The 15,836-nt window shown below is 52.5% G+C and overlaps 1 long non-coding RNA gene across 6 annotated transcripts; it reads left to right on the top strand.

Annotated features, from left to right (window-relative positions):
* The first annotated feature begins 2,130 nt into the window (after positions 1-2,130).
* Positions 2,131-15,186, top strand: LOC129783260 (uncharacterized). 6 transcript variants are annotated; one of them, XR_008745197.1, is made up of 5 exons: positions 2,131-2,294; positions 3,096-4,076; positions 4,597-4,728; positions 6,101-6,207; positions 7,368-7,613. It is a non-coding gene; the product is annotated as an uncharacterized LOC129783260 (long non-coding RNA). The 6 variants fall into 6 exon arrangements; XR_008745196.1 differs by lacking the exons at positions 2,131-2,294; positions 3,096-4,076; positions 6,101-6,207; positions 7,368-7,613 and adding exons at positions 9,932-10,912; positions 11,433-11,564; positions 12,937-13,043; positions 14,204-15,186 and having other exon boundaries at positions 4,104-4,728; XR_008745199.1 differs by lacking the exons at positions 2,131-2,294; positions 3,096-4,076; positions 4,597-4,728; positions 6,101-6,207; positions 7,368-7,613 and adding exons at positions 8,956-9,130; positions 9,932-10,912; positions 11,433-11,564; positions 12,937-13,043; positions 14,204-15,186.
* The last annotated feature ends 650 nt before the right edge of the window (positions 15,187-15,836 follow it).

The following is a 15,836-nucleotide window of genomic DNA, read 5'->3' as shown; positions in this document are numbered from 1 at the left end:
AGCTCTCCAAAAATAGCGGTAAAATCCTGTACATCTTCAGAGACTGGTTCTGAGGAGTGGGAAGAGCAAATAGGACTGACAACTGGTGCAAATCTGAGAAATAATTCCACCTCAAAACAAGAGGCAATTACTGCATTGAAAAAAAGTCTGGTGCCACACCGAGCACCGAGGAGAACGCCAGAGGTGGGCAGGTGCCTGTGAAGTGAAATCCTGTCCAACGTGGGCACTGGATTAGCAAGAAGTACAGTTCTGTAATAAGGGATATCAATGCACAATAGAGTGAAATTAAGGTCTTCCCAGGTTATCATGAATCTAAGATTTCTTAACTTCCGTTCAGTTTGACTTTTAGCATTCACCAGTCTTTATTGCACATTTGTTTAACAACGGGATGCTAGTAGAGGCAGAGATGACTGTATCAAAAGACATCTCTGCTCTGCATTTCGGGCAACATGGATTCTCAGTGTGACACAAGTAAGTAAATGTTCTTTTCACATACCACAACGTAATGGTGACTGTGTTGTTTTGGAACAGAGAGGGGAAGGCAGATGATCTGAAGACTGCTTTCTGTGCGATTGATCCCGGTATCGACGATCAGACGCTAGATACCTACGTTGACCTGCCGGATCAAGAAGATGTGCCTGTGGAAACTGCACTCGAGAGGCTGCTTGCTGGATATGCGAGACGAGTAGGGCCCTCGCCCAGGGAGGGAAGCACGACAGGCTTCGGAGGGGAGGAAGGAGACTTCCAATAATAAGAATAAATGGACTGTTTGATCTACGGGTTTGGGTGCCAAGCCGAGAGTTGGAGTTACTGCGTTAAATACTTCTTCCCATTGCATATGGAGGTACAGCTCGTAAGAGCTGAGTGGGTGGGCTAGCTTGAGCTATCGGAAGCAGTTTCATCTTAAGCAGCACAGCACTCCGAGACAATTTTACAGCCTCTGCAGAGTCATTTTAGCTCAGCAAGACCTGTGGTGGGAGGCTGCCTGATCCCCAGACAGAGGCTTCACACCCCCGGGGCGCCGAGGCACTTCAGGGTGTCAGGCGCTCTGCTTGGTGACACAAGAGCTGTGCTCCACAGCCATTGCTGGAACCTGAGAAGCCACCGTCAGGCTCCAGGCTGCAGCGTGGCTGCTTTGGCCCTTGGCCCTTACAGTCCCTTGTCTCAAAGAAAGAGGGTTTCAAAGATTCCTTTGCAAAATAAGGTGCCGGTTGCAAGCAAAAGGTGAGGTCAGCCCACACGAAGTCTGCTATCGTGTCTGTCCCCGAGGAGACTTTTGTCTTGGTGTGGCTGCTGTTGTCCAGTATGAAATCACTCAACAGACGTTCAAGTGCTGCCCCACGAGTAGATTTAACCAAACTCTGAGCTGCAAAAGTCATCCAAGCATAGAAAAACTGAAATCAGTCCCTTGCTGCGAGGAAGGCACCACGTGCCCTTTGGTAACTTTACTCAGTCGTCCCTACTCATAGTGTCCGCTTTGCCCTGCACATAGCCCTCTCTAGGGGGGGGAGGGAGGATTCTGGAAACAAAAAAGACTGTAGGAAAACAGCTCTGCTGTGGTCATGCCTGAATTGCCGAGTAACTGGAGCAAACCTGAGAAGCAAAACCCTTTCTTTTTCTTGTGATGTAGGCATATGAAAAGTAGAAAGGGGTAAGCTGAAATCCAAAGATACCTTCCTCATAAAGCACTAGTTTTGTAAACTTGCCAAAACTGATTGCATTTGTAAAGCAGGAAGGCACCATAGCTGGTGTGACACAGCATGTACCACCCAGAGGTACGAGGCCCTGGGGCTTTCTGCCTTAATACTCGAACCTGGTGCCAGGCACTTCCAACACAAGTCACAAAATAGCAGGAAAGGACCTCCACCAACCGGGCGGCTGCAGTACCCAATTATATTTCGCTAGATGGCAGCAGCGCTCCACCAACAGGGCCGGCTGCAGTACCCATTTTTATTTCGCTAGATGGCAGCAGCGCTCCACCAACAGGGCCGGCTGCAGTACCCATTTTTATTTCGCTAGGTGGCAGTAGCGATCCACCAACAGGGCCGGCTGCAGTACCCAAATATATTTCGCTAGATGGCAGCAGCGCTCCAGCAATCGGGCAGCGCATGCGCAGAAACGACGTGACGCCAAAGGGGCGGGGCTTCCGGCCTCGTACGTATGGGCTACGCATACGGCCCCGGAAGGTGGGTTCATTTCCGGCCCGCGCGGCGCGCTGGAGTGGCTGTGGAGGTGCGGAGCCTTCGCCGGGAACCTGGAAGAGTTTCGGGCCGGGACGTGCGGCGGCGCGCTGGGTGAGCGCTCGGGCTGAAGGGCGGCCGGGGGCCGGCGGGCAGCGGCCGAGTCGGGGGGATGTGGCGGCCCGGCGCTCGGCCGCGGCAGGGAGCGCCTGGTGCCGGCGGCGGGCGGGCTGAGGCAGGCGGGCGGCCCGGCCCGGGACCGGCGGGGCTGCCGCCGGTTCTCGTCTCCCCGGCAGTGACGGTGGTCAGCGGGCTCCTCACGGGGCTGCCCTTTTTTGGGTGTTTTTTTTTTTTTTTTTTTTTGTCTCTCGGAGCTGCGCCGCTACCTCGGCGAGGAGCGGCGGCGGGGCGGCCCCGGTGCTCGCTTGTGGCGGCGGGGCCCGGGAGAGGGGTCGGCCCGCGCCGCCCCGCCGCCCACCCCGCCGCCTCCGGGCTGCCCGGGCAGCCGCCGCAGCCGCCGCTGCTCTGCGCGGGGCTTTGTCTTTCCCCCAGCCGCTGGCCTGAGCCGTGGCAGCCGACTGGGGCTGCCGGCCCCTGCGGGCCGCAGAGGCTGCCTTGGGGCCTGCGGTAACGCTGTCGCGGGGGGGGGTGGCTCAGGAGCCTCTTCCCGCCCCTGCGAGCGGGCAAAGGCAAGAAAAGAAAGCCGGTAGCAGAATCCCCACCCGTCGCCCCCGACTGCTGATTTCTCCGCAAGCGTTTAACCACCGGGATGGGCTGGGAGGCAGCAGCTACTCGGGTGTCTGGCTGATCTTGTGTCGTGACAGTCAGCTCCGGGTCCGGAGCAGCCGAGGGGAAGAGGCCTTTTGATTTGCTTCCCAGTGAAACGGGGGTCTTTTGTTTTTCCTTTGTCCCTAGGTTCGTCTGGAATTGTACATTGACAAATCAAGGGGAGCGGAACCGAAGGTCAGTCGAGATGTTACTTTTCCCCGTGTGCCTTGTGCTTGTGAGTCGGACTGCTGACTACGGAGGGATAACCTTTGTACTTGCCGAGGGCCCGCGAGGCTCCGTGTGCCCGCTGCTTCCGAGTGCTGCGCTGCGGCTCGGGCAACGGCCGGGGAGGAATTGTCGGTCCCTCGTGGTTACGCAGCCGGGCCTGCTAGGCGCTTGAAGCAGCGCGTCCGGTCGGGCAGTATTATTTTTCTAGATTGTAAATGAGCCCGAGGTATAAACCCACTTACGTTTCTGTATGGCGGTGTACTTTGTGAGAGAGCTCAGATGTACTGATGGAGCTGGCACAGAGTTCCCTTGGGACTCCAGATTTGACTGTCTTGTTGAAAGGCTCCAGAGCCTGCTTTGAAAGTCGCTTGACAAAGCACAGCTTTGCCGTGATTTTTATACCGGAATTCCGACTGTAATGCCAATGCCACGTGTTAGCCTTTCTCCAGCAGCTATTAAAAGCAGAATGAGCGTTAAGAATCTGATTACCTTTGAACTAAATTCAAAACAAAGCTGCGGGGTGAAGCGACTGGAAGCGTCCTGCCAGTCTGACGTGGGTATCGCTGCCGTGCGTGTTTTCTGCCTGTCTACTGATCGCTCCTGCCTCTTGTTCTGCTGTGGTAATTCCTTTGGGTAAGGCGTTGGGCTCTGACTAAAGTGCATCCTGACTTCCTCCTGACCCCTGCGAGATGTTATCGGTGTTTGCCTTCCTCCCCTTTCACAGGGCCTCGGCTGTTGCGTGCAGAGAAGCTGTCAGCCTTGTGAGAGAGCATGCAGCCGGCAAGCGCATCGTGGTGCTTCGGTACCGAGCTGATACCGCAGGCGTCCGTCTTTTGTTTGCGAAAAGGGATCGCGAGGAAAGGTGCTGACGTTGGAGGGGGAAAGGTGGCGGGAGAACAGGTAGGAGGCAGCTTTCAACCGGTTTTAGGCTTAACTCCTGGGTTCCTGAGCAAGGTTCTGGGCTTCGAGGGGTTTGCTTTTGGCTTTTTGCCTTCAGCGCGTCCTCCGTCACCGCTGTCGGCGTGCGCTGAGCTGCTGCTTAGGGAACTGTGGTGATACAGACTGTGTGCGTGCCAACCGTCCTCCAGGCTATAGCTGTATTCTACCCTAAAAAAAGCTTTCCGTAATACTATGCTTCCGTTAGGACGCAATTTTCTCGAGTTCCCCCCACCTCAGGGTGATTTTCCCACACCCCTAACCCCAACCCCTAAGCCCACCTGCAACACCCCATTTTCTCCTAGGCTTTTAGGAGTGGCCTGAGAGGTGCTTGCAGGGTATTCCATTTTGCCTTAGACAGCTTAGGAGACCAACCACATGCCTGGAGATCTGTATCTATCGTTAGGCTCCTAGTGGGATTCACACAAAACCAGTATGTGTGGGCACATTCTCCTAGCAGCTCGGTGTCTTTTTGCTGTTGCAGAGGTGATTTCCAGGCGGAGCTGACCAGTGGGGTTCTCTGGCTGAGGGGAAGACCAGCCGTCAGCTGGTGGATGTGCTTCTGGAAGAAATAGCAACGGGAGCTCTAAGAGAGGGAAATGGCTTCCCTGCATGGGTATGTGGAAGCTTTCTTCACTGCTTGTTTCCACTGAGATTAATCGGTAATAAATACCCATTAGGAAGGTGGGAGAATTACTTTCGTGGCCGGTGTCTTCAATATTCACCACCTTCTTCTTAGTGTAAACACTGAAAACTTTCAAGCCAGGGAAACTCAGGTGCACTAGAAAAGCTGAAACGGTGAGCGTACTGAAGACATAGCTGAAGTAGCCACACTTGACAATGATGCCACGTGAACCACCGGACATGCAGGTATTTCTAGTGGGCTCGAGCCCCTGCTAATGCTGCGCTATATGGCCAAGCCAAAGTAACAGCTTCCTGCTGCTGAAAAGCCTCGTCCTCCTCCCCTCTCCCTGCCCCGGTACTGGTGGCCGTGACCGGGAAGTGTCCAGCAGAGCAGTATTTGGGTTTTCCCGGGTTACTTCTCTGCTGACGAGATTAATGCAGACAAGCACTAGAATGACTAAGTAGCAAGACTACATTGTAAGGAATGACTGCTTCTTGTGGCATGAGGAAGTTCATTCAACTCACCATGTCCCATTGCACCGTACCCCAGCACATGGGGGAAGCAGGCAATGATACAGGGACAAGGAAGCGTTGCAAGAATTCTTCACGTCATACTAAGCACGACTGTATCCAGAGGTTCTCTCTGGGATAGAGTAGCATTTCTTTGATCCTTCGACATCTTTTCCTCTGCCTTTCCAGAAGCTTGAACCTTTTTCCCTGCCATTCCTGAAAGGTATTTCCAAGGAAGATCTTTCCTTTTCTGGTTTTGTTGGGCAGAACCTCTCAGAGAGTCCCATTTTTTTTCCACCCTGGAGCACTCGAGACAAGTTGCAAAGGTGCTGACAGATGTGTTTTGTAGTACTGCGAGACCCACACAAAAGACCTATCCCTAATATAATCCCTAAATCCCTAAAGCAAATGTAATCCTTAATTAAATCTCTAATCCCTAAAACCTAAGTAACGTCAGTTTAATTCTTTGAATAAGGATAAGTTGTCAATGAGGTCTTCAGTGCTGTACCTGCTTGCATCAACTAGTTCTTGGATTGGCTCTTTCCTTTTCAGGAGAATGGGATTAAATTAGGGATTAAATTAGTTTTATAAGACTAGCTAGGTTTATCAGACTTACAAAGCTGGAGTGCCCACCACAAGCTCTAACACCTGAAGGCCCTCTGCAGACAATGGCAGTGCAAGCTTGTGCCTTTTCTGTGATGGGAGTTTTTCCCATATTCTTTCTCTCTATTTCCACTTTTCACATGGAAATTCCATTTCTAGGAGAGCCGCGTTATTTTCGTGCACATTGAGAGGCAGCTCCTGTGCAGACCGGAACACATGTTCGGTGCTAACACAGCTGTAATTTCTTTCAGGAGGAGGCGGGCAGCGCTGAAGCTTTCGTGGCCAAGCCCCGGAGCCAGGATGTCAGGGAGAAGCAGGAGTATCTGAGCCAGCTGAAGAACAAGCTGGGAGATCTACTGTAAGTATGGAGGGAAGGGGCTGATGGGGACAGTAGCTCAGGACCGTGCGTGCAGAGGGAACCCCGCAGTGGACGCAGTGTGCGTGGCCAGCGCAGGCCTCCCTGCGCTACAGGGCTGTGCCCGTTGCAGTGAATGCCGAGACCTGGCTGAGCCCGGCTCTGCGGAACACTGCGAGCAGCAGTCCCCGACCCAAAGAACTTTGGCGTGGCAGACAGCGAGCAGAGATCAGTTGTACCACTAATCCCCTTCGGTACAGTGCTCCTCTGTCGCGACGGAGGGAAGACACAGTCAATCAATATGAGTGATCAGCAGACTTCGTTTATTGTACCTTACAGTCACCTTTTATGCCTTGTTATAATTAGCTCATACGTATTGCAAAAGTTAAGCTCATTATTGGTGAGTTGCCTAAATATCAAGCCCACCCCTAGTTTCTCTTCTGTAGTTATCTGTTCCCACCTGCAACATTCTTTTCCCACCGAAATCTTCCTGTTATTGTGTAACAAGAACAGCCAAAGGCAGCGTATTTGTGCTTTACTTCAGATAAGCTGAGAGCGATGTGCATTTTTGTCTAGCCAGCTAGACTATGTTTATGTGAACTTTTTCAGCTAGCCAGTTATCCACACTCCTCAGCTCTCCAAAAATAGCGGTAAAATCCTGTACATCTTCAGAGACTGGTTCTGAGGAGTGGGAAGAGCAAATAGGACTGACAACTGGTGCAAATCTGAGAAATAATTCCACCTCAAAACAAGAGGCAATTACTGCATTGAAAAAAAGTCTGGTGCCACACCGAGCACCGAGGAGAACGCCAGAGGTGGGCAGGTGCCTGTGAAGTGAAATCCTGTCCAACGTGGGCACTGGATTAGCAAGAAGTACAGTTCTGTAATAAGGGATATCAATGCACAATAGAGTGAAATTAAGGTCTTACCAGGTTATCATGAATCTAAGATTTCTTAACTTCCGTTCAGTTTGACTTTTAGCATTCACCAGTCTTTATTGCACATTTGTTTAACAACGGGATGCTAGTAGAGGCAGAGATGACTGTATCAAAAGACATCTCTGCTCTGCATTTCGGGCAACATGGATTCTCAGTGTGACACAAGTAAGTAAATGTTCTTTTCACATACCACAACGTAATGGTGACTGTGTTGTTTTGGAACAGAGAGGGGAAGGCAGATGATCTGAAGACTGCTTTCTGTGCGATTGATCCCGGTATCGACGATCAGACGCTAGATACCTACGTTGACCTGCCGGATCAAGAAGATGTGCCTGTGGAAACTGCACTCGAGAGGCTGCTTGCTGGATATGCGAGACGAGTAGGGCCCTCGCCCAGGGAGGGAAGCACGACAGGCTTCGGAGGGGAGGAAGGAGACTTCCAATAATAAGAATAAATGGACTGTTTGATCTACGGGTTTGGGTGCCAAGCCGAGAGTTGGAGTTACTGCGTTAAATACTTCTTCCCATTGCATATGGAGGTACAGCTCGTAAGAGCTGAGTGGGTGGGCTAGCTTGAGCTATCGGAAGCGCTTTCATCTTAAGCAGCACAGCACTCCGAGACAATTTTACAGCCTCTGCAGAGTCATTTTAGCTCAGCAAGACCTGTGGTGGGAGGCTGCCTGATCCCCAGACAGAGGCTTCACACCCCCGGGGCGCCGAGGCACTTCAGGGTGTCAGGCGCTCTGCTTGGTGACACAAGAGCTGTGCTCCACAGCCATTGCTGGAACCTGAGAAGCCACCGTCAGGCTCCAGGCTGCAGCGTGGCTGCTTTGGCCCTTGGCCCTTACAGTCCCTTGTCTCAAAGAAAGAGGGTTTCAAAGATTCCTTTGCAAAATAAGGTGCCGGTTGCAAGCAAAAGGTGAGGTCAGCCCACACGAAGTCTGCTATCGTGTCTGTCCCCGAGGAGACTTTTGTCTTGGTGTGGCTGCTGTTGTCCAGTATGAAATCACTCAACAGACGTTCAAGTGCTGCCCCACGAGTAGATTTAACCAAACTCTGAGCTGCAAAAGTCATCCAAGCATAGAAAAACTGAAATCAGTCCCTTGCTGCGAGGAAGGCACCACGTGCCCTTTGGTAACTTTACTCAGTCGTCCCTACTCATAGTGTCCGCTTTGCCCTGCACATAGCCCTCTCTAGGGAGGGGAGGGAGGATTCTGGAAACAAAAAAGACTGTAGGAAAACAGCTCTGCTGTGGTCATGCCTGAATTGCCGAGTAACTGGAGCAAACCTGAGAAGCAAAACCCTTTCTTTTTCTTGTGATGTAGGCATTTGAAAAGTAGAAAGGGGTAAGCTGAAATCCAAAGATACCTTCCTCATAAAGCACTAGTTTTGTAAACTTGCCAAAACTGATTGCATTTGTAAAGCAGGAAGGCACCATAGCTGGTGTGACACAGCATGTACCACCCAGAGGTACGAGGCCCTGGGGCTTTCTGCCTTAATACTCGAACCTGGTGCCAGGCACTTCCAACACAAGTCACAAAATAGCAGGAAAGGACCTCCACCAACCGGGCGGCTGCAGTACCCAATTATATTTCGCTAGATGGCAGCAGCGCTCCACCAACAGGGCCGGCTGCAGTACCCATTTTTATTTCGCTAGATGGCAGCAGCGCTCCACCAACAGGGCCGGCTGCAGTACCCATTTTTATTTCGCTAGGTGGCAGTAGCGATCCACCAACAGGGCCGGCTGCAGTACCCAAATATATTTCGCTAGATGGCAGCAGCGCTCCAACTATCGGGCAGCGCATGCGCAGAAACGACGTGACGCCAAAGGGGCGGGGCTTCCGGCCTCGTACGTATGGGCTACGCATACGGCCCCGGAAGGTGGGTTCATTTCCGGCCCGCGCGGCGCGCTGGAGTGGCTGTGGAGGTGCGGAGCCTTCGCCGGGAACCTGGAAGAGTTTCGGGCCGGGACGTGCGGCGGCGCGCTGGGTGAGCGCTCGGGCTGAAGGGCGGCCGGGGGCCGGCGGGCAGCGGCCGAGTCGGGGGGATGTGGCGGCCCGGCGCTCGGCCGCGGCAGGGAGCGCCTGGTGCCGGCGGCGGGCGGGCTGAGGCAGGCGGGCGGCCCGGCCCGGGACCGGCGGGGCTGCCGCCGGTTCTCGTCTCCCCGGCAGTGACGGTGGTCAGCGGGCTCCTCACGGGGCTGCCCTTTTTTGGGTGTTTTTTTTTTTTTTTTTTTTTTGTCTCTCGGAGCTGCGCCGCTACCTCGGCGAGGAGCGGCGGCGGGGCGGCCCCGGTGCTCGCTTGTGGCGGCGGCGCCCGGGAGAGGGGTCGGCCCGCGCCGCCCCGCCGCCCACCCGCCGCCTCCGGGCTGCCCGGGCAGCCGCCGCAGCCGCCGCTGCTCTGCGCGGGGCTTTGTCTTTCCCCCAGCCGCTGGCCTGAGCCGTGGCAGCCGACTGGGGCTGCCGGCCCCTGCGGGCCGCAGAGGCTGCCTTGGGGCCTGCGGTAACGCTGTCGCGGGGGGGGGTGGCTCAGGAGCCTCTTCCCGCCCCTGCGAGCGGGCAAAGGCAAGAAAAGAAAGCCGGTAGCAGAATCCCCACCCGTCGCCCCCGACTGCTGATTTCTCCGCAAGCGTTTAACCACCGGGATGGGCTGGGAGGCAGCAGCTACTCGGGTGTCTGGCTGATCTTGTGTCGTGACAGTCAGCTCCGGGTCCGGAGCAGCCGAGGGGAAGAGGCCTTTTGATTTGCTTCCCAGTGAAACGGGGGTCTTTTGTTTTTCCTTTGTCCCTAGGTTCGTCTGGAATTGTACATTGACAAATCAAGGGGAGCGGAACCGAAGGTCAGTCGAGATGTTACTTTTCCCCGTGTGCCTTGTGCTTGTGAGTCGGACTGCTGACTACGGAGGGATAACCTTTGTACTTGCCGAGGGCCCGCGAGGCTCCGTGTGCCCGCTGCTTCCGAGTGCTGCGCTGCGGCTCGGGCAACGGCCGGGGAGGAATTGTCGGTCCCTCGTGGTTACGCAGCCGGGCCTGCTAGGCGCTTGAAGCAGCGCGTCCGGTCGGGCAGTATTATTTTTCTAGATTGTAAATGAGCCCGAGGTATAAACCCACTTACGTTTCTGTATGGCGGTGTACTTTGTGAGAGAGCTCAGATGTACTGATGGAGCTGGCACAGAGTTCCCTTGGGACTCCAGATTTGACTGTCTTGTTGAAAGGCTCCAGAGCCTGCTTTGAAAGTCGCTTGACAAAGCACAGCTTTGCCGTGATTTTTATACCGGAATTCCGACTGTAATGCCAATGCCACGTGTTAGCCTTTCTCCAGCAGCTATTAAAAGCAGAATGAGCGTTAAGAATCTGATTACCTTTGAACTAAATTCAAAACAAAGCTGCGGGGTGAAGCGACTGGAAGCGTCCTGCCAGTCTGACGTGGGTATCGCTGCCGTGCGTGTTTTCTGCCTGTCTACTGATCGCTCCTGCCTCTTGTTCTGCTGTGGTAATTCCTTTGGGTAAGGCGTTGGGCTCTGACTAAAGTGCATCCTGACTTCCTCCTGACCCCTGCGAGATGTTATCGGTGTTTGCCTTCCTCCCCTTTCACAGGGCCTCGGCTGTTGCGTGCAGAGAAGCTGTCAGCCTTGTGAGAGAGCATGCAGCCGGCAAGCGCATCGTGGTGCTTCGGTACCGAGCTGATACCGCAGGCGTCCGTCTTTTGTTTGCGAAAAGGGATCGCGAGGAAAGGTGCTGACGTTGGAGGGGGAAAGGTGGCGGGAGAACAGGTAGGAGGCAGCTTTCAACCGGTTTTAGGCTTAACTCCTGGGTTCCTGAGCAAGGTTCTGGGCTTCGAGGGGTTTGCTTTTGGCTTTTTGCCTTCAGCGCGTCCTCCGTCACCGCTGTCGGCGTGCGCTGAGCTGCTGCTTAGGGAACTGTGGTGATACAGACTGTGTGCGTGCCAACCGTCCTCCAGGCTATAGCTGTATTCTACCCTAAAAAAAGCTTTCCGTAATACTATGCTTCCGTTAGGACGCAATTTTCTCGAGTTCCCCCCACCTCAGGGTGATTTTCCCACACCCCTAACCCCAACCCCTAAGCCCACCTGCAACACCCCATTTTCTCCTAGGCTTTTAGGAGTGGCCTGAGAGGTGCTTGCAGGGTATTCCATTTTGCCTTAGACAGCTTAGGAGACCAACCACATGCCTGGAGATCTGTATCTATCGTTAGGCTCCTAGTGGGATTCACACAAAACCAGTATGTGTGGGCACATTCTCCTAGCAGCTCGGTGTCTTTTTGCTGTTGCAGAGGTGATTTCCAGGCGGAGCTGACCAGTGGGGTTCTCTGGCTGAGGGGAAGACCAGCCGTCAGCTGGTGGATGTGCTTCTGGAAGAAATAGCAACGGGAGCTCTAAGAGAGGGAAATGGCTTCCCTGCATGGGTATGTGGAAGCTTTCTTCACTGCTTGTTTCCACTGAGATTAATCGGTAATAAATACCCATTAGGAAGGTGGGAGAATTACTTTCGTGGCCGGTGTCTTCAATATTCACCACCTTCTTCTTAGTGTAAACACTGAAAACTTTCAAGCCAGGGAAACTCAGGTGCACTAGAAAAGCTGAAACGGTGAGCGTACTGAAGACATAGCTGAAGTAGCCACACTTGACAATGATGCCACGTGAACCACCGGACATGCAGGTATTTCTAGTGGGCTCGAGCCCCTGCTAATGCTGCGCTATATGGCCAAGCCAAAGTAACAGCTTCCTGCTGCTGAAAAGCCTCGTCCTCCTCCCCTCTCCCTGCCCCGGTACTGGTGGCCGTGACCGGGAAGTGTCCAGCAGAGCAGTATTTGGGTTTTCCCGGGTTACTTCTCTGCTGACGAGATTAATGCAGACAAGCACTAGAATGACTAAGTAGCAAGACTACATTGTAAGGAATGACTGCTTCTTGTGGCATGAGGAAGTTCATTCAACTCACCATGTCCCATTGCACCGTACCCCAGCACATGGGGGAAGCAGGCAATGATACAGGGACAAGGAAGCGTTGCAAGAATTCTTCACGTCATACTAAGCACGACTGTATCCAGAGGTTCTCTCTGGGATAGAGTAGCATTTCTTTGATCCTTCGACATCTTTTCCTCTGCCTTTCCAGAAGCTTGAACCTTTTTCCCTGCCATTCCTGAAAGGTATTTCCAAGGAAGATCTTTCCTTTTCTGGTTTTGTTGGGCAGAACCTCTCAGAGAGTCCCATTTTTTTTCCACCCTGGAGCACTCGAGACAAGTTGCAAAGGTGCTGACAGATGTGTTTTGTAGTACTGCGAGACCCACACAAAAGACCTATCCCTAATATAATCCCTAAATCCCTAAAGCAAATGTAATCCTTAATTAAATCTCTAATCCCTAAAACCTAAGTAACGTCAGTTTAATTCTTTGAATAAGGATAAGTTGTCAATGAGGTCTTCAGTGCTGTACCTGCTTGCATCAACTAGTTCTTGGATTGGCTCTTTCCTTTTCAGGAGAATGGGATTAAATTAGGGATTAAATTAGTTTTATAAGACTAGCTAGGTTTATCAGACTTACAAAGCTGGAGTGCCCACCACAAGCTCTAACACCTGAAGGCCCTCTGCAGACAATGGCAGTGCAAGCTTGTGCCTTTTCTGTGATGGGAGTTTTTCCCATATTCTTTCTCTCTATTTCCACTTTTCACATGGAAATTCCATTTCTAGGAGAGCCGCGTTATTTTCGTGCACATTGAGAGGCAGCTCCTGTGCAGACCGGAACACATGTTCGGTGCTAACACAGCTGTAATTTCTTTCAGGAGGAGGCGGGCAGCGCTGAAGCTTTCGTGGCCAAGCCCCGGAGCCAGGATGTCAGGGAGAAGCAGGAGTATCTGAGCCAGCTGAAGAACAAGCTGGGAGATCTACTGTAAGTATGGAGGGAAGGGGCTGATGGGGACAGTAGCTCAGGACCGTGCGTGCAGAGGGAACCCCGCAGTGGACGCAGTGTGCGTGGCCAGCGCAGGCCTCCCTGCGCTACAGGGCTGTGCCCGTTGCAGTGAATGCCGAGACCTGGCTGAGCCCGGCTCTGCGGAACACTGCGAGCAGCAGTCCCCGACCCAAAGAACTTTGGCGTGGCAGACAGCGAGCAGAGATCAGTTGTACCACTAATCCCCTTCGGTACAGTGCTCCTCTGTCGCGACGGAGGGAAGACACAGTCAATCAATATGAGTGATCAGCAGACTTCGTTTATTGTACCTTACAGTCACCTTTTATGCCTTGTTATAATTAGCTCATACGTATTGCAAAAGTTAAGCTCATTATTGGTGAGTTGCCTAAATATCAAGCCCACCCCTAGTTTCTCTTCTGTAGTTATCTGTTCCCACCTGCAACATTCTTTTCCCACCGAAATCTTCCTGTTATTGTGTAACAAGAACAGCCAAAGGCAGCGTATTTGTGCTTTACTTCAGATAAGCTGAGAGCGATGTGCATTTTTGTCTAGCCAGCTAGACTATGTTTATGTGAACTTTTTCAGCTAGCCAGTTATCCACACTCCTCAGCTCTCCAAAAATAGCGGTAAAATCCTGTACATCTTCAGAGACTGGTTCTGAGGAGTGGGAAGAGCAAATAGGACTGACAACTGGTGCAAATCTGAGAAATAATTCCACCTCAAAACAAGAGGCAATTACTGCATTGAAAAAAAGTCTGGTGCCACACCGAGCACCGAGGAGAACGCCAGAGGTGGGCAGGTGCCTGTGAAGTGAAATCCTGTCCAACGTGGGCACTGGATTAGCAAGAAGTACAGTTCTGTAATAAGGGATATCAATGCACAATAGAGTGAAATTAAGGTCTTACCAGGTTATCATGAATCTAAGATTTCTTAACTTCCGTTCAGTTTGACTTTTAGCATTCACCAGTCTTTATTGCACATTTGTTTAACAACGGGATGCTAGTAGAGGCAGAGATGACTGTATCAAAAGACATCTCTGCTCTGCATTTCGGGCAACATGGATTCTCAGTGTGACACAAGTAAGTAAATGTTCTTTTCACATACCACAACGTAATGGTGACTGTGTTGTTTTGGAACAGAGAGGGGAAGGCAGATGATCTGAAGACTGCTTTCTGTGCGATTGATCCCGGTATCGACGATCAGACGCTAGATACCTACGTTGACCTGCCGGATCAAGAAGATGTGCCTGTGGAAACTGCACTCGAGAGGCTGCTTGCTGGATATGCGAGACGAGTAGGGCCCTCGCCCAGGGAGGGAAGCACGACAGGCTTCGGAGGGGAGGAAGGAGACTTCCAATAATAAGAATAAATGGACTGTTTGATCTACGGGTTTGGGTGCCAAGCCGAGAGTTGGAGTTACTGCGTTAAATACTTCTTCCCATTGCATATGGAGGTACAGCTCGTAAGAGCTGAGTGGGTGGGCTAGCTTGAGCTATCGGAAGCGCTTTCATCTTAAGCAGCACAGCACTCCGAGACAATTTTACAGCCTCTGCAGAGTCATTTTAGCTCAGCAAGACCTGTGGTGGGAGGCTGCCTGATCCCCAGACAGAGGCTTCACACCCCCGGGGCGCCGAGGCACTTCAGGGTGTCAGGCGCTCTGCTTGGTGACACAAGAGCTGTGCTCCACAGCCATTGCTGGAACCTGAGAAGCCACCGTCAGGCTCCAGGCTGCAGCGTGGCTGCTTTGGCCCTTGGCCCTTACAGTCCCTTGTCTCAAAGAAAGAGGGTTTCAAAGATTCCTTTGCAAAATAAGGTGCCGGTTGCAAGCAAAAGGTGAGGTCAGCCCACACGAAGTCTGCTATCGTGTCTGTCCCCGAGGAGACTTTTGTCTTGGTGTGGCTGCTGTTGTCCAGTATGAAATCACTCAACAGACGTTCAAGTGCTGCCCCACGAGTAGATTTAACCAAACTCTGAGCTGCAAAAGTCATCCAAGCATAGAAAAACTGAAATCAGTCCCTTGCTGCGAGGAAGGCACCACGTGCCCTTTGGTAACTTTACTCAGTCGTCCCTACTCATAGTGTCCGCTTTGCCCTGCACATAGCCCTCTCTAGGGAGGGGAGGGAGGATTCTGGAAACAAAAAAGACTGTAGGAAAACAGCTCTGCTGTGGTCATGCCTGAATTGCCGAGTAACTGGAGCAAACCTGAGAAGCAAAACCCTTTCTTTTTCTTGTGATGTAGGCATTTGAAAAGTAGAAAGGGGTAAGCTGAAATCCAAAGATACCTTCCTCATAAAGCACTAGTTTTGTAAACTTGCCAAAACTGATTGCATTTGTAAAGCAGGAAGGCACCATAGCTGGTGTGACACAGCATGTACCACCCAGAGGTACGAGGCCCTGGGGCTTTCTGCCTTAATACTCGAACCTGGTGCCAGGCACTTCCAACACAAGTCACAAAATAGCAGGAAAGGACCTCCACCAACCGGGCGGCTGCAGTACCCAATTATATTTCGCTAGATGGCAGCAGCGCTCCACCAACAGGGCCGGCTGCAGTACCCATTTTTATTTCGCTAGATGGCAGCAGCGCTCCACCAACAGGGCCGGCTGCAGTACCCATTTTTATTTCGCTAGGTGGCAGTAGCGATCCACCAACAGGGCCGGCTGCAGTACCCAAATATATTTCGCTAGATGGCAGCAGCGCTCCAACTATCGGGCAGCGCATGCGCAGAAACGACGTGACGCCAAAGGGGCGGGGCTTCCGGCCTCGTACGTATGG

The sequence above is a fragment of the Falco peregrinus genome, unplaced genomic scaffold, assembly GCF_023634155.1.
Source record: "Falco peregrinus isolate bFalPer1 unplaced genomic scaffold, bFalPer1.pri scaffold_102, whole genome shotgun sequence".
In the NCBI taxonomy this organism is placed as follows: Eukaryota; Metazoa; Chordata; class Aves; order Falconiformes; family Falconidae; genus Falco; species Falco peregrinus.
The sequence above is the reverse complement of the archived record's forward strand: the minus strand, read 5'-3'. Positions and strand labels throughout refer to the sequence as shown.